The 22107-nt window shown below is 41.6% G+C and overlaps 1 long non-coding RNA gene across 1 annotated transcript in view; it reads left to right on the top strand.

Moving 5' to 3' along the window:
- Positions 1-16213, top strand: part of LOC117356648 — a 65850-nt gene extending 49637 nt beyond the window's left edge. Inside the window, exons 2-5 of the long non-coding RNA XR_004538688.1 lie at positions 10675-10728; positions 12382-12494; positions 13310-13404; positions 16126-16213. This is a non-coding gene — a long non-coding RNA (uncharacterized LOC117356648). The remainder of the gene's footprint in view (positions 1-10674; positions 10729-12381; positions 12495-13309; positions 13405-16125) is intronic.
- The last annotated feature ends 5894 nt before the right edge of the window (positions 16214-22107 follow it).

Below are 22107 nucleotides of genomic sequence, written 5' to 3'. Positions count from 1 at the left end.
CCTCTGAAGATCCACACTATAAAACCTACTGTATATATGGTCTGTTATATTTTTTGAAGAGATATGTTTGTAATATATGATAGTCTGTATATCTTTTTTGTGTAAAACACTTTCTTAAATGTGCCTACTGTGTTCAGATGGACATTCCTATGCTGCCAAACAGATGTCCATGTCCCATGTTTTCCCTGTTCATAATTTGGACGTTTTCATTTATAAAACCAATGTTTATTTGTTTATTTTTCCATACCATTCTCCCAGGAGAGCTCAGAATGGTTTACATGAATTTTCTCAGGTACTGAAGCATTTTTCCCTGTCTGTCCTGGTGGGCTCACAATCTATCTAATGTACCTGGGGCAATGGGGGGATTAAGTGACTTGTCCAGGGTCATAAGGAGCAGTGTGGGTTTGAACCCTCAACCCCAGAGTGTTAACCACTGTGCCGCGCTCTCATGATGGATCTTCCTAGTACATGGATGTCTATCTCAAATGTATTTTAAAACAGTCTGTATTCTATTCAAAAATACCCAGAGGCTGTGAGATCAAATCCCAGCACTGCTCCATGTGATACAGGGCAAATCACTTTACCCTTCATTGCACCAGGTATAAAATAAATGCCTGCATATATGGAAACTGCTTTGAGTGTGGTTGTGTAACTACAAAACATTGGTATACAAACCCCAATGTGAGACAAATATCCATTTTATGATGTTCTGACTTGGACATGCATATTCTGACTTGAATATCCTTTCTAAAATGCCCCTCCATTTCTCTTTTCATATATTCGTATCAACAGCAAAACAGCAGATAAATGCCTCCAACCTACTTCCACTATATAACTAAACCTCATATTCTATCTGATCTTCTTTCCTCAACACTAATAATAGTTTGTGTTTCTTCCTTATGTCTTTAACACTTTCATTGGTTCTTTAAGCCATAAAGAAGATTTGATTACTAGAATAAATACTATAGAAGTTCTAAATTGGGAGACATTTTCTAAGAAACTCCCCAGTTTTATTAAGAAGAACACCAGATTCATCTGGTGTGATATAACATTAGCTGAGCTGATGTCACCGGCTGGTAATATTTACTGAATGATGATGTGGGTAAAATGGGAGGGGGGACAGAGGGTAAGGGGAATATATGAGGTGTTATCAAGGGTCTGTAGAATAAGGCAGTGTTTTTCAACCGCTGTTCCGCGGCACACTAGTGTGCCGCGAGATGTTGCCTGGTGTGCCGCAGGGCCGCCGGGCCCGGAGCTTACAGGGGGCCCGAGGCAGGGGCGCCAGTAGCTCGCCAAGGCAAAGTGAGTCGATCACCCAGGACTCACTTTGTCTTGGCGATCTAATCCACAGTTCTTCAACCGCCGGTCCGCAGGAAATTTTTGCCGGTCCGCGCAGGACCGGCAAGATTGACTCATTTGAACTTCCTGCCGGTCCGCGCAGGACCGGCAAGATCAGCATCGGAAGCGTGCGCTGGGCCGGAGAGATCTTGGGGAGCCTCCGACAGTGGCTTTCTCCCCTCTCTGCAGCTCTCCTTTACTTCCCAGCGCAGCGATTCACGAAGGCAGCCTCGGGGCTTTTGCTGAGTCGCGGCTGCCTCTGATGATGCAACTTCCTCTTTCCTCAGAGGCGGCGCGACCCAACAAAGGACCCGAGGCTGCCTTCGTGAATCGCTGCGCTGGGAAGTAAGAAGAGCTGCTGGGAGGGGAGAAAACCACTATCAGTCTGGGAAGCTGCTGGGCAGGGGAAAAAAGGGACAGCTGCTACTGGAAAGGGAGAAGGAGAGATGCTTCTGGGAGGGGAGGAGGGAAAGGAATCTGGGAAGCTGCTGGGCCAGGAAAAAAAAGGGACAGCTGCTACTGGAAAGGGAGAAGGAGAGATGCTTCTGGGAGGGGAGGAGGGAAAGGAATCTGGGAAGCTGCTGGGCCAGGAAAAAAAAGGGACAGCTGCTACTGGAGAGGGAGAAGAAGGAGAGATGCTTCTGGGAGGGGAGGAGGGAAAGGAATCTGGGAAGCTGCTGGGCCAGGAAAAAAAAGGGACAGCTGCTACTGGAGAGGGAGAAGAAGGAGAGATGCTTCTGGGAGGGGAGGAGGGAAAGGAATCTGGGAAGCTGCTGGGCAAGGAAAAAAAGGGACAGCTGCTACTGGATAAGGAGAAGAAGGAGAGATGCTTCTGGGAGGGGAGGAGGGAAAGGAATCTGGGAAGCTGCTGGGCTAGGAAAAAAAGGGACAGCTGCTACTGGAGAGGGAGAAGGAGACGGAGAGATGCTTCTGGGAGGGGAGGAGGGAAAGGAATCTGGGAAGCTGCTGGGCAAGGAAAAAAAAGGGACAGCTGCTACTGGAGAGGGAGACGGAGAGATGCTGCTGGGAGGGGAGGAAGGGAAGAGAGTTACTGCTGGACAGGAGGCTGGGAGAAAGAAAGAAAGGGGGCAGGCAGGGAAACAGAAGGAAAGAAGAGAAACAGAAAAAAAGAAAGAAAGGTCAGGGAGAGAGGAAGAAAAAGTTGGGGGAGGGAATGAGGTGTGGAGGAGAGAAAGCATACAGGCTGATAGAAGGGAAGAAAGATTGGATGCACAGTCAGAAGAAGAAAGTGCAACCAGAAATCACCAGCCTGGCTGGGCGGAACTTCCTCTCCGATTGCAGAATTGACGTCAGGGAGAGCATGCGTCGGCTTTGGGGCCTGTTATCCATTGGTGGGTCCTGTTCCCTGATGGCAGCGGCAGTGGCAGTGGCTTGGGGAACGGCAGGGAGAAAGAAAGAAAGGGGGCAGGCAGGGAAACAGAAGGAAAGAACAGAAACAGAAAAAAAGAAAGAAAGGTCAGGGAGAGAGGAAGAAAAAGTTGGGGGAGGGAATGAGGTGTGGAGGAGAGAAAGCATACAGGCTGATAGAAGGGAAGAAAGATTGGATGCACAGTCAGAAGAAGAAAGTGCAACCAGAAATCACCAGCCTGGCTGGGCGGAACTTCCTCTCCGATTGCAGAATTGACGTCAGGGAGAGCATGTGTCGGCTTTGGGGCCTGTTATCCATTGGTGGGTCCTGTTCCCTGATGGCAGCGGCAGTGGCAGTGGCTTGGGGAACGGCAGGGAGAAAGAAAGAAAGGGGGCAGGCAGGGAAACAGAAGGAAAGAACAGAAACAGAAAAAAGAAAGAAAGGTCAGGGAGAGAGGAAGAAAAAGTTGGGGGAGGGAATGAGGTGTGGAGGAGAGAAAGCATACAGGCTGATAGAAGGGAAGAAAGATTGGATGCACAGTCAGAAGAAGAAAGTGCAACCAGAAATCACCAGACAAGGTAGGAAAAATGATTTTATTTTAAATTTAGCAAAGTGGAGGCAGTATTACCACAGTTTTCAAAGGAATTTGCCCAAATAACTTAATAGTTAACTGGGTAAATTCCCAGAGATGAAAACTTCCCTTCACTTACTATGCACAGTTCTGAATTTATATCTGCTGTCTATATTTTACAATATGGTCCCCTTTTACTAAACCGCAATAGTGGTTTTTAGCGCAGGGAGCCTATGAGCGTCAAGAGCAGTGCTGGGCATTCAGCGCAGCTCCCTGCGCTAAAAACTGCTATTGTGGTTTAATAAAAAGGATGGAGGGTATATTTGTCTATTTTTGTATGCTATAAAAACCAAATACAGAGAGAGACTGAGAGCTGTTGACGAAGAGCTACGTGTGTGTCTTTCTTCCATTCCAGCCAGAATATCAGCTTTGTGTTCAGCCAAACAGGCCCAGGTTTCGCACTGAATAAAGTATTTTATAATTTTTATAATTTTTATTTCATAATAAAGTAATTATAAAATACTTTCTTTGTGTTTATTTGATTCCTATTCAAGAGAATTACTTTATATATAGTCAATATAGGCAGAGAGTTAAATTTTTTAACATTTTCTAATGGTGGTGTGCCTCGTGATTTTTTTCATGAAACAAGTGTGCCTTTGCCCAAAAAAGGTTGAAAAACACTGGAATAAGGATTGACAATTTTTAAGAGGAAGTAAGAAAGGGTTAATAGACAGAGCTTGTAAGAAAGAAAAATGATTAGGGAGGTTTCTAAGGTGATGGGGGTGGAGCAGTCACGTGATTGGTTGGATGTTGTGGCAATTTGGAGTGAACTCTGTGAGGAAAGGGGAACAGTAGAGTAGTCTGTTCAGGAAAAGATTATTCTCTTCAGAGTATATTAATTCTTACTAAAAATATTCTTCTTCATTGTGATTTTAATGTTAGGAAGTTTGGTTTGTTTTGAGTAAGGGAATTTTTTGCCTTGTTAACTTTCTCTGTGTCTGTGTTTTAGTCAGGGCAGGCTATTTGTCTGTCAGGTGCTGGATTTGTTGCCTGATTAAGCAGAGACTGCAATGGAGAGGGGCAGTTTGGGCTCTTCTGTGGAGGTTTCACAGCCTGGCAGTACAACAGTCCCCTGTGTGGAGCAGCAGTTAGCGTTGGGCTGCCATTTGCTGAGTTGTCTGCATGACCGTGGGCAGAGTGGGTTGGCTGTGAGGGAGATGGGATGTGAAAGGTGTTTGCTCGCTAATGTACAGTGTGTGAGAGAGGGACTTACCTGTTGGGGTTATTTTGTGTGACACAGAGAGGTCTTTCTGTTGAGGTGTAATTTTGCCAGGTTGTTTCTTAGTAGGCTAGTTTAGGGGAGCTGGCAGGTCTTTAGTTCACGAGGATAGTGACTGGCTGCTCTGTGTGCCACACGGTTGGGCACTTATGGAAAGGTTTGATGATTTGACGTGAAATTCTGGTGTTAGAGGTAAGGAGGGAGTTGGGCGGTGCTGATGCTGCATTCAGGTGTTTGTTTTTTTACAGCTAGGCAGAGTTGTGGATTTGCGGCCTTCGCAGATTTGGTGTTCCCGTTTCTGGGAGCTGAGGAGCACTGGCAGCTGCCTTTGCAATAGTTATGTGCTCAGCGGCTGCATGACTGTACGGCATCACTATTTTCGCAGCATTGTGATTTAAAATTTTGTTTGGAGTGTCAATAGGGGCCGTTTTCCTAATTTTTCTTTTGTGCTGTGGCCTTTCTGGATCTCTTGTATCTTCCTGTGACTGGCATTCTTTCTGTGTCGATTCAGCTTGGTGTCAGCTGTCCTGATTTGTTAGCTTAGCTGGAGATGACCTGTTCTTGGTGTTTCAGGTACATTCATATTATGTACTTGTGGGTTGTTTTTTTTTTTTCTGGGTTTGTGGTGTGTGTGTGTTAGGGGGAAATAGATTTCTTGGTGTCTGTCTCTGTGGAAAGGGGGGCATTGTAATAAAAATGAGGGTTTGGTTTATTTGTGCTGGATAAATTAAAGGGAAAAGTTTTTATGGTGTTAGTGGGGAATCATCTAGGTAAGTAGTGAGCAAATTTGAACACAGTTATTGTGTATGTCATGTATAGGAACTACTGAGTGGAGTTCAGAGAAAAGGGTGGATGTGAATTGCTTATTCACTCTTTCCAAAAATATTAGGACTAGGGGGTGTGCAATGAAGCTATTAAGTACTAGATTTACAACAAACCAGAGAAATATGTCTTCACACAACATGTGATTAATCTATGGAATTCATTGCTGGAGAATGAGGTAAAATCAGTTAGCTTAGCGGGGTTTAAAAAAGGTTTGGAAACTTTCCTAAAAGAGAAGTCCATAGGCCATTATTGAGATGGCTTGGGGAAATCCTCTACTTATTCCTATGATAGGCAGCATAATTTCTGTTTTATTACTAGGGCATGGAATTTGGATTATAGGATCTCACTAGGTTCTTGGGTCCTGGGTTAGCTACTGTTGGAAACAGGATACTGTTCTTGCTGGACTTTTGGTCTGTCCCAGTATCACAATTTTTATATTCTTATGAGGTGCAAGGCATCAGAGGCACTATTGGATAGAGTTAAGGGGGGGTTAGTCGAGTAGTCTGGAAAGTGAAGATGGAGATGGAAGGATAAATAGCTGCCACGGTAATGATGGGGTACAAGACATTTTTAGATTTATTAGGGATAGGAAGACATGCAAAAGTGATATTGTGGAACCCAAAGGGGCAATAAGTAGCAGCTGATAAAAAGATAGCTGACTTCTTCACTAATATTTTCTGTTCTGGGTTCACAGCTGAAGTGTTTGGGGAGGAGGGTGTACAAACACCTCATGTGAGTGGGGCAGGAGGTGTAATAAACCCTGATTGATTTTCAGTGGCTTGGGTTTGTGAGGGTTCGTTAGAACTATGGGTGGATACTGTGAGGTACATCCAAGGGTAATGCAGGAATTTGGGGGTAGTTCTGGTGACTCTGCTGACTGACCTTCTCACTGCTTCTTTAGAGTCGGGCGTGGGTAATGCAGGAATAGAGCAGGGAGGATGTGGTTTCTCTCCACAACAAATGGAAAAAAGGCAGCACTAGGGATATACAGGCAGGTAAGTTTGACTTTTTGGTAAGTAACTCAATAGAAACACTTTTACAACAGAGCTTGGGGATTCACTAGAGATGGGTTTGGATAAGGAGAGTGTGGTGATTATGGTGTATTTTGATTTTAGTAATTTTACCATTTTCATAGGCATGTCGTACTCAGTGTTCTCGGTATGGGGGGCTCCACTGATGGTCTGGGGCAGGAACTAGTTGGTCAGTAAGGTGTCAGTGGGTTGTGGTCCCAGGAGATGGCTATGCCAAGGGGGGATCTTATCAGTAGTGTGTTTGAAGCTTTGTTATTGGGCTTGTTCTTTTCACAATTTTGTAAGTGGGATTGTTGTAGGGTTGTAAGTAAGATTTGCCTTTTTGTGGAGGAGGCCAAAACAGTAATGGACCAGACAGTCCTGATGGTGTGCCTAACAAGGATCGGCTTAAGTTTGTAGAATGGCTTCCTATTGTGCAGCTCAGATTTCATGCTCGCATGGTGTGATTATGGGGTGAAGACCTTGGTGTACGAATGAGAAGTGGGGTTTAGTGTGATTATATGTGATGAGCTTCAGGAGGCAACCAGGTTATAATAGTGCTAGCAAAAGCTAGACAGATGTTTGGGTGCATGGGGATCAGTATGGCCAGCAGGACAATGGAAGTTTGCTGCCCCTCTAAGAATTTTGGTAAGACCTCCTTGTGAATTTTGTGTACATTTAAGTTCAGTTCAAAGGAAAGCTACTAAAAGGGTTGATGGTCTATGTCCTATAGGCATATGGGAACTGAGTTCATGATCTCCATCTGTATACTTTGAGGAAGGGCATGAGAAGGAAGATAATAGTGATGGTTAAATACCTATGTGGCCTAACTATACATGAGATGACTCCCCTTTTATTAGACAGGAAATCCAGAGTAAGAGGGCAAGGGATGCAGTGCAGCAGTGCTAGGCTCTGCAGTACTGTATGGCACTATGTTGTTACAGAAGGTGAGGTAGATGCATGAAATAGTTTCTGAATTGGGGAAGGCATTGGATAGGCACATGGACTCTCTGGGAGAGAGGAGAAGTTAATTGTTGCTGTGGAGGGATAAACTGGCTGGACATTTTGGTCTTTATCTGCCCTTATGTTTTTTCTAGGTGGCTTTGCTTATGTCCTCAGACTGGGTTACGAGGAACTGCAAGGCGCTGGCTAGGTGCTGGGAGCCAAAATGCTTTGTTTGACTCATTTTCTGCAATTTTTGGGTGCCAGAGGTGCGTTGCTCTTTTCTCATATGGAGCAGCCAAATGTTCTATTAGTTCTGTATGGTTTGTTTGTAGGATGATTTTGGAAGATGGTTCACTGGACATTTGCTGGTGTGGGAATTTTATGGAAGTTATGAAATTGGTACTGAAATTGGTTGTGGGTGTGTGTGATCCAGTGTCCATGTGCAGGGTTTACTTGTTTGTTTGTTTTTTGTATGAGGGTTTGGTGACATTTGTGTGCAGTATTGCCTGATGTGTGCACTTCATGATTTGTAGTGGTGCTCTGGCGATTAGCCTTTTTGTGGCACTTATCAGCTTATCGAGTGGGTGAGCTGGCACCTTCTCAACCTGCTATTGTGTTCAAGGGGTAGCTGTTTGAAGATGTTGGATTGACTGCAGGTTAAATGCAATTGCCTATTCCCTGGTCACCTGCTTGGAAGGATCAGGAATTTGGATTCTTTTGTACATGTGTGTGGAGTAACGGGAATGTGCAGTATCTTGTGTACCATTCTAGTGGGCTGGGGAGGATTGTCTTAGCTGTTTCTGAGTCCAGTGTGGCATGGACTATAGATTTTATGGTTAGGTGTATGGAGCATTTGTTGGAAATGACTCTTGCTAATCCTTTTCCAGCAAATCCAATTTCTTAATTTCCTATTCTGTTTCACTTCTGATTCTTTTGATGGGTTGTGACATTTGTTCAGCAAAAGGAGAGGATTTCATACTGCCCCTGAGGCGGGATCTGTTGTCTGCTGTCTGTGTTTTCCCTAATGCCCCCACCCCTTTTGTTTTGTTTGGTCCTCTATTGAGTGTGTAAGGAGGATTGGGACATGGTTGCTATTGAGTGGTTGCATAAATGGGTTTAATACTAAGCTTTTGGAGTTACGGATAGCTTTTGGGGGTTTAGAGTGGTTTCTCATGAGTTTGTTGCAGCTGTTTTCCCTAGACATTATTGTCCTGATGCTGTCTACTTTTCAGGCATAGGTTTGGCCAATTTTATTGGGGTACTCTAGGATTTGTTGGAGACTTGTTTTAAAGATGTTGGCCGCAGCTTATGAGGTGGGGGGAGCGGTGACAAGCTCGAGGCTGTCACCGCTTGTGGCGGAAAATGGGGTTTGGCCCAGTTGGATCTGGGAGATGAGCAGTTAATAAATAAATAAATTTAACACTCGTATGCGATACCGCTGCGAGGGGAAGCATGGCCTTGCGTCACCGTGGATCATGTTTGGGGGGAGGGGAAGCATGACCTTGCATCACCGTGGGTCATGTTTGGGGGGAGGGGAAGCATGACCTGGCGTCACCGTGGGTCATGTTTGAGGGGAGGGGAGGGGAAGCATGGCCTTGCGTCACCATGGGCCATGTTTGGGGGAATGTTATAAATTTAAAGACTTAACTGGAGCTAGTTTTGACACCGAATAGCTCCCTGGGGAAGTGTGAAATATGCATTGGGGGTTTGTTGGTTTTTGGACACAGATTGTATTGTAAGTGAAGATAATATTCAGATAGATAATAAAGCTGCAGCCAAATATTTATTCCAATAAAACTGAGTTGTGTGATTATTGATTGATGGTGATTAGCTTTCAGTTGCAAGTGACGGGAATGCGAATGCTAATGTTATATCTTATTATGCAATAGTTTGGAATGTAAGTTGTATCTTAAGAATCAGCAGCATTTATACAATGTCTTCAATTATTATATATAAAGAATATAAACAGCGCTGACAGTTTAAAGTACCACCAAGTAACAGTGCTGCTTAGATAGCAGAGCAACTGCTATCGGCTCCACTGACTTCAACTGAGCTGTAGCAGGTTGCAGTGGCAAATTTGGTTTGCAGGAAGCCTTAAAACTGTCAACACAATAACAGCAAATACGGCCTGCCATTGAGTCCAAAGGCATAAAAATGCTCTCAAAAGAGCGAGAAGGGCCTACCTGGATTATTTGACCAGGATACTACGAGCAATACTGTTATAAAGGTCACCATTGTCCATTGAGGGAATGATGTTTTTCTACTATTAAATCACGAGTAGAGGAGAATCATTTTTGACAATGTGCTCAAAAAACAGCTTTTGCTTTATTATGCCGTATGTCGGTATGAAACCAATTCTTCATTAGGAAAATAACAGTGGCATTCCACCACCAAACCTTTGTACCATACATTTGGTTATAAGTATCTTCTTACCTCCCCTCTCCTCTCATCTACATATAAGAAATTTTCATTAAAAATTTATATAAACATATTTACAGAGCAAACAATACTCAATAGGATAATATCACCAGACCTATTTTATTTCTCTTATAAAGACAATTTCATTACAATTACAATTAATTTCAATTACAGGAATTTTATGGATGTTTGGGAGCCATTGGCTAAATTTTGTAAGGAATGATAACTGATTTTATTTCATTGACCTGTAAACATACACATCCAGGGTGGGTGGGAGGGACGGGGAAGGGAGTTATACTGGAATTTGATTAAGGGAATTTATGGATAGTTTCTTGAAGGTTTTTATTTTATTTGAATATTAGGTGGGAGGATGGGGTAAATATAATTGTACATTCATATATGAAAAGTTTATTGTGCTTTTCTTGTACTATTATATGTATATGAATTACTTGTTGCACAATTGTAGTTTGAAAATTAAATAAAGATATTTTAAAAAAAGACAATTTCATGAAGTGCTTTCTCCACAAAATTTCCTTATGAGGAAAGAATAACCCAACAGGGGTATTTTGCTAGCTACTGGCAAAAAGAGACCAGCTAGAACATTCAGTCTGCCCACTAATATCTGTCACCCTGTTTAAGATATATGCCATCTGCCAGTCATGGAGCATGACCACTAGTAAATACAGTATGAACCCTTTTCTAGGAGAGTGCCACTGTGTACCATTTTGGCTAGATAAACATTCATTACATTACATTAGTGATTTTTATTCCGCCATTACCTTGCGGTTCAAGGCGGATTACAGAAGAGGATTTCTGGACATGTCCAGAGGTGTTACAGAGTAGAGCGAGTTGCTTCAGAGGATTGAAAAGTTCCATATAATGTTAGATAAACATTCAGGATCTCTTATTTAATTCACAGCCATCAAATAACTAGGAGCGGTCTGGTTGTTAAGAGCAGCAGATCAAGAACAAGGTAAGGGCTGCAATCATATCGCTGACCCTTGTGATTTTAAGCAAGTGACTTCATTGTCTCAGGTTCAAACCTACAGAACTATTGACTGATGTACAGTAAATAGCGTGCTAATTTGCTATGGATTATTGAAATGTACAGCAAGTTTATTTTTGCATTACCACAGCCAGGAATATCACACATTATGGGATAAGTACCGTAACACAAATATAGTTAGCCCCAAGTTGGCCTTAGTTAAAAAAAAAAAAACCTCCATTCCCTTCTCAAATATTTCCCTTTACAATGCCCCACTGAGATCTCTATTCAGATGTTCTTCCCTACTTAAAACCTATCCTGTACCTATAATTCCTTTACAGTTCCCCCCACTCTCCCACACTTCCATGGCACCCACTAGATGTTTCCCTAGTCGGTACCATACAAACTACTATATTCTCCATTACTGCTCCCTCGCTCTGGAATTCGGCATCAAATCAGAGAGGCTACATATCTACATATCTTTTAATCCAAATTAAAAACATTTCTTTTTAAAGACGCTTTTGAACCTTGACTGTCCTTTTAAGGACACGTTAAGACATCATTAGGTCTGGCCCATAAGCTGCCCTTCCTTGTTCCCCTCCTTTTTGTATATTCCTTAATTGTTCTTTACTATCTAAATATTGTAGTTCTTTCCCCTTTTCCTCTCGTTCTAGTTAGGCCATGTTTTTATATTCTGTCTACGTCTTTTGCCTTTACATTTGTTGAGTCAGTTTTTTGCTCGTTTTTTTCTGAATTGATATTTTAATTCTGTATAATCACTTTTGAATTTTAATAAACCTTGAAACCTTCTTCAGTATGCAATGTTCCATATCATAGCTTATTACTGTAAGCCATCTGGGGTAGGGATACACCTACTGTATCTGAATGCAATTTGACTTGTTCTTCCAAATAAAAGGAGCTTAAAAAAAAGTAAAAAAAAAAGTGAAAGCCAAACATTTGCTTGCAAGTCAGACCCTGCATTCCTTTTGGGACCATGGTTTTCTCACCATTAGAAGAAGAGTAGCACTGTTAAACAAAAGAAAAAAATTGCACAGAACAGTACTGAAAAATAAATACTGGGACATGCTACTGGGCTTTGTAAAAGGGGCCCTAAGGGTGCTCACCATTAGGACAAAATGGTTTTGAATGCTATAGCTCATACTGGGAAACTGACTTGTATAAAGATATGGTACACTACCATTAAGAAAACATTGTTTGACAAAAAAAAACCCCAAACAAACAGCCTTACAGTAAGAAATTAGGGCCCCATTTACAAAGCCATGGTAGTGATTGTCCTGTGACAAGTGCACCAAAGCCCATAGGAATTGAATGGGCTTTTATGCATTAGCCGTGCCTGGATACGTTGTTAGACTTTCTAAAAGGGGCTGTTAGTATGTTCATGATAGAAAAAAGGGTAGAACTACAATGTTTATAGGAGAGAGAACAATAATGGAAAAAGTATAGGGTTTGGGGACACAACAAGATCAAAATATTTTAGAGGAGGTAGTGTAGGGCAAAGGAATAAGCATTGTTCTGTTTGGACAGGATTTGATTAATGTTTTTAAATTTCAAACGCATCCTTAAATAAAAAAAAGTTTTCAAGGAACACTTGAATCTGTCTAAAGAGGTTTCTTCTCAAAGGTGGGCTGGAAGCGAATTCCATAATTGGGGAGCAATGATTGAGAAGATTTCATCTGGAAAGGGACAGGTGTGCAGCTCCAGAATGGCAGTAGAAGATGGAGATGTTGGCACTGGTAGGTCAACTTCAGCCTGAACAACCTCTGGTGCATGAGTCTCGCAACTTGACTGAAAGATTGTTCCAGCCTTATCTGCTGTGCTTTCCTTCTCAGCCTAAGTGGCAAATGCAGAGCTTGTCAGCCTAAGGGGCAAACGCAGAGCTTGTCAGATGCTTAAATTTTAGACTATGCTCCAGCATGGTGGGATCACATTCCTCCATGTCACTGAACAGTTTTTCCAATGTTGATGCCCATCCTGGCATGCAGTTCAGATTCTTTTCTTTGAGTGCATGAGGATTTTGGGCTCTGTAGACCATAAGAGGCTTGCACTTGAAATCACCTAGCAGGATGGTGCAATCTTTAAATGTCTTGAACCCTGGGGCTTTTGCTGCCATTTTCATTATATACTGTATGCCCATTTCCCTAGAGAGCCTTATACTTTTTAGCGCAAATCACTTTTTAAAATGCACTAGCCAACCTGAACTCGCAGAAAAGGGTTTCATATTATCCTGCTCCTGCACCGTCGGGACTGTGCTCTGCCGGGTGCGCAGAGACACCGGCAGAGGATTCATTCCTACCGGCGTGCGACTTAGCAATTTCCCGCGCTGGGGAGGCGCGGATCGAGCTCCTCTTCCCTCGCGGTCGAGTCGGCCTTGAGTCAGGGCGCGCCGGCGTCTGAGGGGATTTCGGCGGCTGTTGCAGCGTCGGGAGCGCTGGGGGAAGCCGCGGTTCCGCTAAACTACTGCACAGGACAAACAGGGTCGGCGGGATTCGGGCTAGGCTCGTTTTCCCCAGAGTTTGTAATGTTAATGCACCGTGCCTTTGTTTTACAGAGCTCTCAGCAGGATATAAATTTCTCTGGCTTTCATCCCGACAATAATCTTGGTTTTTAACTTCTCCAGCGGTCTCCTCTAATCTAGTTATTAAGGTTTGTAAATTCTCTTAAACTCCTCCAGTAAGGTTATATCATCACTAAAACCCAGATACAATGTATTTGTTGTTTCATGCATAAGATAGTCTATCACCAGAAGGAGCAGGAAAGGTGAGAGGACACAGCCTTGCTGTACCCCTGTTATGATACCAAAAAAAATCTGTAATGCCATCATCCGTTCTAACACAACACTGTGATCTCTCATACTTATTTTTGAAGATATTTATACAACTCCATGAAATTCCATATATCATTACGATTTTCCACCTTCTCCGTGGACACTGTCAAATATTTCCTTATAATCAACAAAATTTGTTGAAAATGGTGTTTGGAATTCTATGCTTTGTTCAATGATGTTATACATTGTGAAGATTTGATCAATACACAGTCATCCTTTATGGATCTATCATGTTCCGCTCACAGAATCTCATCAACCATGTCTCTCAGGTGAAGGAGCAGTGGCATGCCAAAAATTATCTGGGACTGGTAAAAGCATAATGACCCTCTTGTTATTGAATTCATTAGTGTCTTCTTTTTCTTTTGACAGTCTAACAATTTCTCCATGTCTCCCGCCTTTGAGGACACATTCCTTTACCCATCAGATATTTAACAATGATGTTAATTGTTTTACCATGTCATCACCACCGTGTTTCAGCAGCTCAGCTTGGATGTTGTCTACTCCAACAGATTTAGAAGCTGATATTTTGCTTACACCCACTATTGTTTTGCCTGAAAATTCAATGTCTGACCATGTCTGGGCTCCAGCATTGAATTTCCAAGTTTCCAGCTCCAGCTAAACCACAGCCAGTTAAGTGTGATATTTAGCATTTATCGACCCCCCACCTTCCCTTTTACTAAGCCATGGAAGCGGTTTCTAGTGTGGCCCGAAGCACTAAATAGAATTCCTATGAGCGTCAAAGCATTTAGCGCCCCAGCCCATGGTAGAAAACTCTTCCGTAGCTTAATAAAAGAGGGCCCCTGGCTATGGGCCATTGCATAAAGACAGAACTGACTTTTATGCAGTCCTATTTATGTGGCATTGGCTGATTAAGTGCTGAATATCAGAACTTAAATAGCCAAGTGCTAACTTTGCCCATTAGAATTCTGTCAAAATAGCTGGTTTTCCTTTATGCGCTAATTGATCATTTTCAGTTCCACTAACCACTTATGTGCCACTGAAAATGACTGGTTAGCAATTTAACCAGCCAGGAGCCCTTTAAATATTGACCCATTTGCTATTTTTTTTGTGTTATTCCATGTGTGACTTCTTTTTTGTGATTTTGCTCGGATTAATTTAATTGTTTTTCTAAAGTTCTTTATTCATTTTCAAATCCAACAATAATACCATTAATACAAGCAACTAACAAACATACTGTATACCAGTGGTTCCCAACCCTGTCCTGGAGGAACACCAGGCCAATTGGGTTTTCAGGCTAGCCCTAATGAATATGCATGAAGCAAATTTGCATGCTTATCACTTCCATCATATGCAAATCTCTCTCATGCATATTCATTAGGGCTAGCCTGAAAACCCGATTGGCCTGGTGTTCCTCCAGGACAGGGTTGGGAATCACTGCTGTATACTCACATATGATCAACAGATTCTACCCCACCCTTCCCTATTCTCCTTTCTTCACCCACCCTCTCCCTCTCTAAGAGTACAATGTAGAATAGTAACATATGCGATCAAACATAATCACCTTTTGAAAAGTCATATCTCCATAAATCATAGGTACTCATTCAGTTAGAGCTAAAGGTCAACATAGCAAGCCAGTGGCTTCCACACTATCATATTTGCACTTAGCAGCAATACTTTTGCTTCATATTTTAAATTGCCTATTTAGAAGTCTTGGCCACCAGGATGTCCAACCTTAGGACATCCAACTTTGTTCACCATTTTTTATCAGAAAAATGGGCAAGTTATAAACATCGAAATGCAGACCATTTTGATGTGGGAAGGGCAGGCATTGTAATAAACTGACCACACAAACATACCAACAGAATAGTGGGGCACCTTTGAGGGCACTGCTGTGAACTTCACATAAAGGGTGAAGTTCGCCTCTTATAAATTATGCTGAACCCTCTGAAACTCCCCCAAAGCCTACTTTACCCACCTGTCTACCACTCTGATAGCCCTTAAGGCTGCAGGTGACACCTATACAGCAGTATAGTAGGGTTTGGATGGCCTCACACTTTCTATCATAGATGTAGTGGCTAGAGTGGCTTATGAGCCTGGGTCCTCCTCTCTATGGTTCACTAGCCCATCCACCAAGCCAATTAAGACACGTGTGCGGCTCTACTAGACTTTCCCATTCCAGGTGCTACTGTTCTAGAGACAAGTATGTACTGTTTCATTCAAATATTTGTGCAGTGGGAGGGAATTAGTGACCACTGGAAGAGTGTGGAAGGTCATACCTTAATCCCTCCAATGGTCACTTGGCCAGTTTGAATACCTTTTGGCATATATATGCTTTTAAAACAAGTCTAGCTCAGAACATCCAAGGATTCACAGTAGCTAGGACACGTCATAAGATCTCCAGAAAGATGTTTTCAAAATCAGCACTTTGGACATCCTGGAGATTAGGACATCCAAGTGCTGATTTATGCCATTTTTTAAAAATGTCTTGATGTTTTGAAAATGTCCTTAATTGTGTTCCACCAAAAGTGTATGTTAAGCTTAAATGTGTCTTTCCATGTACACCCTTATTTTCACTTCAGGTGCTGCCTGGCCATCCTGGATGTTCCAATTGGAGTCAAAGATGTTGAATAATAGTGCTCCATATGACATAGCAGTTATCTGATTACATAACATATCTAATAAAGCATTAACCTTTAATATATTGATAGGGTCACAAGTTGATCTTAGTAGACAACATACTTGAAACCATTTGAAACAGTCCTAACCATAATATTATCATAATATTGTCTAAGTTTTTCAAAGGAAAAAAGAAATATTTTCATAATCTGAGCAATCATGTAAGCACCTTGAGAAATCCATACAGTACAAAACAATTTCTTCCCCATCTGTTCAAAATGATGTGTTATTCCATAATGGCTAATGAACTGTTACTCTCCAAGGTGTTTCCAGTTGAGCATCAATCCTGTGTAATGATTTTTTGTGTGGATACCATTACCAGATTTGCACACACAACATACAGTATGTCCAATCTAATCATCTACTTAAGAGAGAGAGGCTGAAGCAAATTGTGTTCTAATAATAGCCAACTGGGCAAAATACAAGAATTGATGGGCTGCAACCATTGAATTCCTGGACACAATGATAACTGTAGAACTTTTCAGCACCTTCTAATATATCACCAGCCTATGTTGATAATTTATACATAGTTCCATTCTAGGATATGCCCGCTTTTGCTGGGTCTTGCCTAATAGCAATAAAAGTGACTCCAATCAGCAGCATAGCAAGGAAAGGAGGCACCCAGGGCAGTTGCACCTGGCATTAACCCATCATGCACCCCCACACCCAGTAGCCCATTCTCAAGGTGGCCAATGCAGACCCGCAGTACCTGGCCAAAACCCAAAGCATAGCAACATTCCATGCTACCGATCCAGGGCAAGTAGTGGCTTCCCCATGTCTTTCTCAACAAGACTATGGACTTTTCCTCCAGGAAATTTTCCAAACTTTTCTTAAAACCAGCTATGCATGTTACTTGTGCTGGCCTCAGATTTCCCTCTGAAGTCACTTTCTGATCCCATTGTCTCCATTAATTAAACCTCCTTGGCCATCTATTACTTCATGAAGTCAAAGGGCAAGCAGCCATAGAGCCTGGTACCCCCTGCAGCATGTTAGAAGCAGTGGCAACCACTGGCTCCCTCCAGCCATGGAAGAGGCAGCAGTAGTTTTCAAGACAACATCACTGCTACATGCATTTTTTTAACCCCTCTCCCGTTCATCTCTTTGAGTTCCTCTTCCATGTTATTCACAGGAGAAAATATTGGAGGTTTGGAAGCAATCCTCCATTATGAAGTACATCATGTACAAATGCGCATAAACCTGTGCATATATATTTTTATGTACATGCTTTCAACCAATAAGCATGTTCTTTGGGGTCAAAGATAGCTCTATTATGTCAACTGTGCCATTCCTGTCACACAATCTATAAATACTAGACACTTTTAAACATCTTCTTTCCTGGATCACATCTCTGATTCCCAGACCTATATAAAATTATTCTCTATATCTATGTTTTCAATAGCAGAGGTTAGGCTCTAGAATGCTTTGCCAGGTCAATTACGTTTAAGTGCAGAACGAGCCAGTTTTAAAAATTATTAAAAACACAGCTGTTTGTTAGTGCATTCATATGAATGTGATATTAGTTTGAACAGAAGTGCAGGATTTAAGGCAGCTGTTAATATATGCATTATGTATTGTTTGGTTTTATTATCTTATGTATGTTCTCTTGGAAACCACCTAGGTTTTAGGTGCTAAATTAATTTAAAAATAAATGAATATACAATATAGTGACCATTATAATAATACAGCACACAGAAAGTGGTTTCCTGCATAAAAAACCAATACAAAAATGTATTATGAAGGAAATCAGAATGCATCTTCAATAGCTAAGCTTGAATTCCTAAAAATATAACGTTAAAACTTATAGCATATATTAAAAGTCAGGTTGTGTAATGTTGGAGGCCATTTGTTTCTCTGAAGTGAAAACATCAGAAGCTAAAGGAAGAAAACAGGTTTCAACTCTGAAACGAAACCAACCAGGAACTGATGTTAGATAAATAAATCAAGATTTCAGTCAGCTGCAATAAGTGAATAATGTGACCTCCTTGACTGAGGAAAGTTTCTCCCGTGAAGTCAGAAAGCTCCGAGAATGAAGCAGAAAGCAAACGGGTCTCTGCCACTGCTCTGTCTAGTACCGGTGGCACCAGCAAGGAAATGAAATCACAAACAAACCAGAGACTGAGAGGCTTGCTGGTACTTCAAACAACATGCAGCTGTTGATGTAAATGAAAATTTGTTTCTGCAGGAATTAGACCTTCTGAGTTTGTGTATGTTTCTTTAATTCATGCTCAAAGCCAACATTAAAGGGGTCAGTCAAAAAAAAATGAGCTCCCAAAAAAAAGTTTAATTACCCACAACATTGGCAATGATTTATACAACATGGTTTAAACTAGTTCAGAATTACAAGACAAAAGCCTGTAACACAAGCCCCAGATATACAAACAATAGGAAAAAAAATAGTGCCTTGTGTAATTTACGTTTATTTAAGAAATCATGGAAGTTTAGAGGATCTTCAAAGAATCACTAGATCTTGAAACCTTTTATCAAATCCAGACTATTTAATCACAAGTCCAAAGCCACATATAAAAATATATCTAAATAAATATTTTATCTAATCTAATCAGGATTTCTTGATCACACTTTCCTAGCACAGGTTCAAGGTAATTTACAAGATAAGGGACAATGGTTACAACACAGTGAATAAGAAGGCTATACTGTTTCAGAGGGGAAGATTACAACATGTTGAAAAGGAAGGTTACATTGTTAAGAACATAATCATATAAGAATTACCATACTGGGACAGACTGAAGGTCCATCAAGCCCATCAGGACATGGTTGGGGACCATTGCCATAGATCACCTGGTGCACAATCATTAAGACTTTATACTCAATCCTTATTTCAATCGGCAACCAATGCAATCATTTCAATACTGGACTGATATGCTTATTCTAGGCCATTCCCGTAATAATTTTAGTAATGTCTTTGGTAGTGGTCCACATAGACATCTAATAAATAAACTGAGTGTCCTTAAGATGGACCCCAAAGTGATGGACTGGGTCAGGAACTAATTGAGTGACAGAGGGTAAATGGAAATCGCTCCAGTGGTGTGCCTCAAGGTTCGGTTCTTGGACCTGTTCTTTTTAACATTTTTGTCAACAATATTGTTGAAGAACTGTCAGGTAAATTTGCCTCTTTGTGAATGATGCCAAAATCTGCAATAGAGTAGACACACCTGATGGTATGAATAACATGAGGAAGGACCTAGTTATTGTAAGCCTGAAGAATGGTCTAAAATTTGGCAGCTAAGATTTAATGCTAAGAAATGCATTTGGGCTGCAAACACCTGAGGAAATGATATAGTTTAGGGGGTAAGGGTTAGGAACTTTTATGCATAAAAGAGGAGTGGGACTTGTATGTGATTATCTTAAGGAGGCCAAACAGGTTAGAAAGGTGATGGTATAAGCTAGAAAGATGCTAGGGTGTATAGGGAGAGGTAAGAGCAGTAGGAAAAAGGAGATATTGATGCCTCTTATAAGATTCTGGTGAGACCTCATTTAGAATATTGTGTATAATTATGGAGGCCGCACCTTCAAAAAGATGTAAACAGGTTGGACTCAGTCCAAAGGAAGGTTACTGAAATGGTTGGTCATCTTCATCAGCCATATGGGGACAGACTTAAAGTTGTCAATATGTATACCTTGGAAGAAATGTGGAAGGGGGAAGATATGATAGAGATGTTTAAATACCTACATGTTATAAATGCGCTTGAGATGAGTTTCTTTCATTTGAAAGGAAGCTCTGGAATGAGAGGGTATAGAATGAAGTTAAAAGGCTGAGAAGCAATCTAAGAAAATACTTTTTTACAGAAGGGGTGGTAGATGCTTGGGATAGGTTCTCAGTAGAGGTGGTGGAGACAAAGACTGTGTCTGAACTCAAGAAAGCGTGTAGGATCTCTTAGGGAGAGGAAGAGATAATGGATACTGTGGATGGGCAGACTGTATGGGCTATTGGCCATCATGTTTCTATGTTTCTAAGTGGCTGGAACAATGAAATAGAATGTTCTGTGCCAAGTCTTCTTGAATTGTGCTTGTTTGGAACCTGGCAATACCAAGTCATGGTCATTTAGGGAACATAGGACATAGATGGAACAGTAATGACTGAAAGGTGATCAGGGACACCTAATCAAAAAGCCTTAAGATACCACAAAACTAGTGTAAATGTTCACGCCTAGATTGCTAATTCTAGTATTTTATAATATATATGCATAACTGGGCACCCTACAAAGGCTATGCCCAGACTCGGCCTGTGTGTATACCCACCTTCAAATTACTCATTATTGTACTTAGGAACCAATTTATGGAATTGAACATAGTGTAATATTGATCTTTAATGTGCATAAATAAGCACATGTATGCAGATAGTCTGATCATTTATATCTGTGTTTTTGGTGCTTAAATTTAGGCACACTGTTATAAAATTGCCCTTATGCTGATTTATGAATATAAATGGGGTCTTTTAAAATTAGGTCACACCTAAAAGTATGCACAGAGCAAATACAGTAAGTGTAGAAGAATCACTTTTTCCTCCAAGATAGTAACATAGTAGATGATGGCAGATAAAGACCCGAATGGTCCATTCAGTCTGCCCAACCTGATTCAATTTAAATTTTTTAATTTTTTTCTTCTTAGCTATTTCTTGGCAAGAATCCAAAGCTTTACCCTGTACTGTGCTTGGGTTCCAACTGCCGAAATCTCAGTTAAGACTTATTCCAGCCCATCTACACCCTCCCAGCCATTGAAGCCCTCCCCAGCCCATCCTCCTCCAAACGGCCATATACAGACACAGACCGTGCAAGTCTGCCCAGTACTGGCCTTAGTTCAATATTTAATCTTATTTTCTGATTCTAGATCCTTTGTGTTCGTCTCACGCTTCTTTGAACTCAGTCACAGTTTTACTCTCCACCACCTCTCTCGGGAGCGCATTCCAGGCATCTACCACCCTCTCTGTAAAGTAGAATTTCCTAACATTGCCTTTGAATCTACCACCCCTCAACCTCAAATTATGTCCTCTGATTTTACCATTTTCCTTTCTCTGAAAAAGATTTTGTTCTATGTTAATACCCTTCAAGTATTTGAATGTCTGAATCATATCTCCCCTGTCTCTCCTTTCCTCTAGTCTAGGGTATACATATTCAGGGCTTCCAGTCTCTCCTCATACGTCTTCTGGCGCAAGCCTCCTATCATTTTCGTCGCCCTCCTCTGGACCGCCTCAAGTATTCTTACGTCCTTCGCCAGATATGGTCTCCAAAATTGAACACAATACTCCAAGAGGGGCCTTACCAATGACCTGTACAAGGGCATCAACACCTTCTTCCTTCTACTGACTTCGCCTCTCTTTATACAGCCCAGCATCCTTCTGGCAGCAGCCACTGCCTTATCACACTGTTTTTTCACCTTTAGATCTTCGGACACTATCACCCCAAGGTCCCTCTCCCCGTCCGTGCATATCAGCTTCTCTCCTCCCAGCATATACGGTTCCTTCCTATTATTAATCCCCAAATGCATTACTCTGCATTTCTTTGAATTGAATTTTAGTTGCCAGGCATTAGACCATTCCTCTAACTTTTGCAGATCCTTTTTCATATTTTCCAATCCCTCTTCGGTGTCTGTTACAAATCTTGGTATCATCTGCAAAAAGGCACACTTTTCCTTCTAACCCTTCAGCAATGTCACTCACAAACATATTGAACAGGATTGGCCCTAGCACTGATCCCTGAGGGACTCCACTACTCACCTTTCCTTCCTTCAAGCGACTTCCATTAACCACCACCCTCTGGCGTCTGTCCGACAGCCAGTTTATGACTCAGTTCACCACTTTGGGTCCTAACTTCAGCCCTTCAAGTTTGTTCAACAGCCTCCTATGAGGAACTGTATCAAAGGCTTTGCTG

Source organism: Geotrypetes seraphini, chromosome 3, assembly GCF_902459505.1.
Source record: "Geotrypetes seraphini chromosome 3, aGeoSer1.1, whole genome shotgun sequence".
Classification (NCBI taxonomy): domain Eukaryota; kingdom Metazoa; phylum Chordata; class Amphibia; order Gymnophiona; family Dermophiidae; genus Geotrypetes; species Geotrypetes seraphini.
The sequence above is the reverse complement of the archived record's forward strand: the minus strand, read 5'-3'. Positions and strand labels throughout refer to the sequence as shown.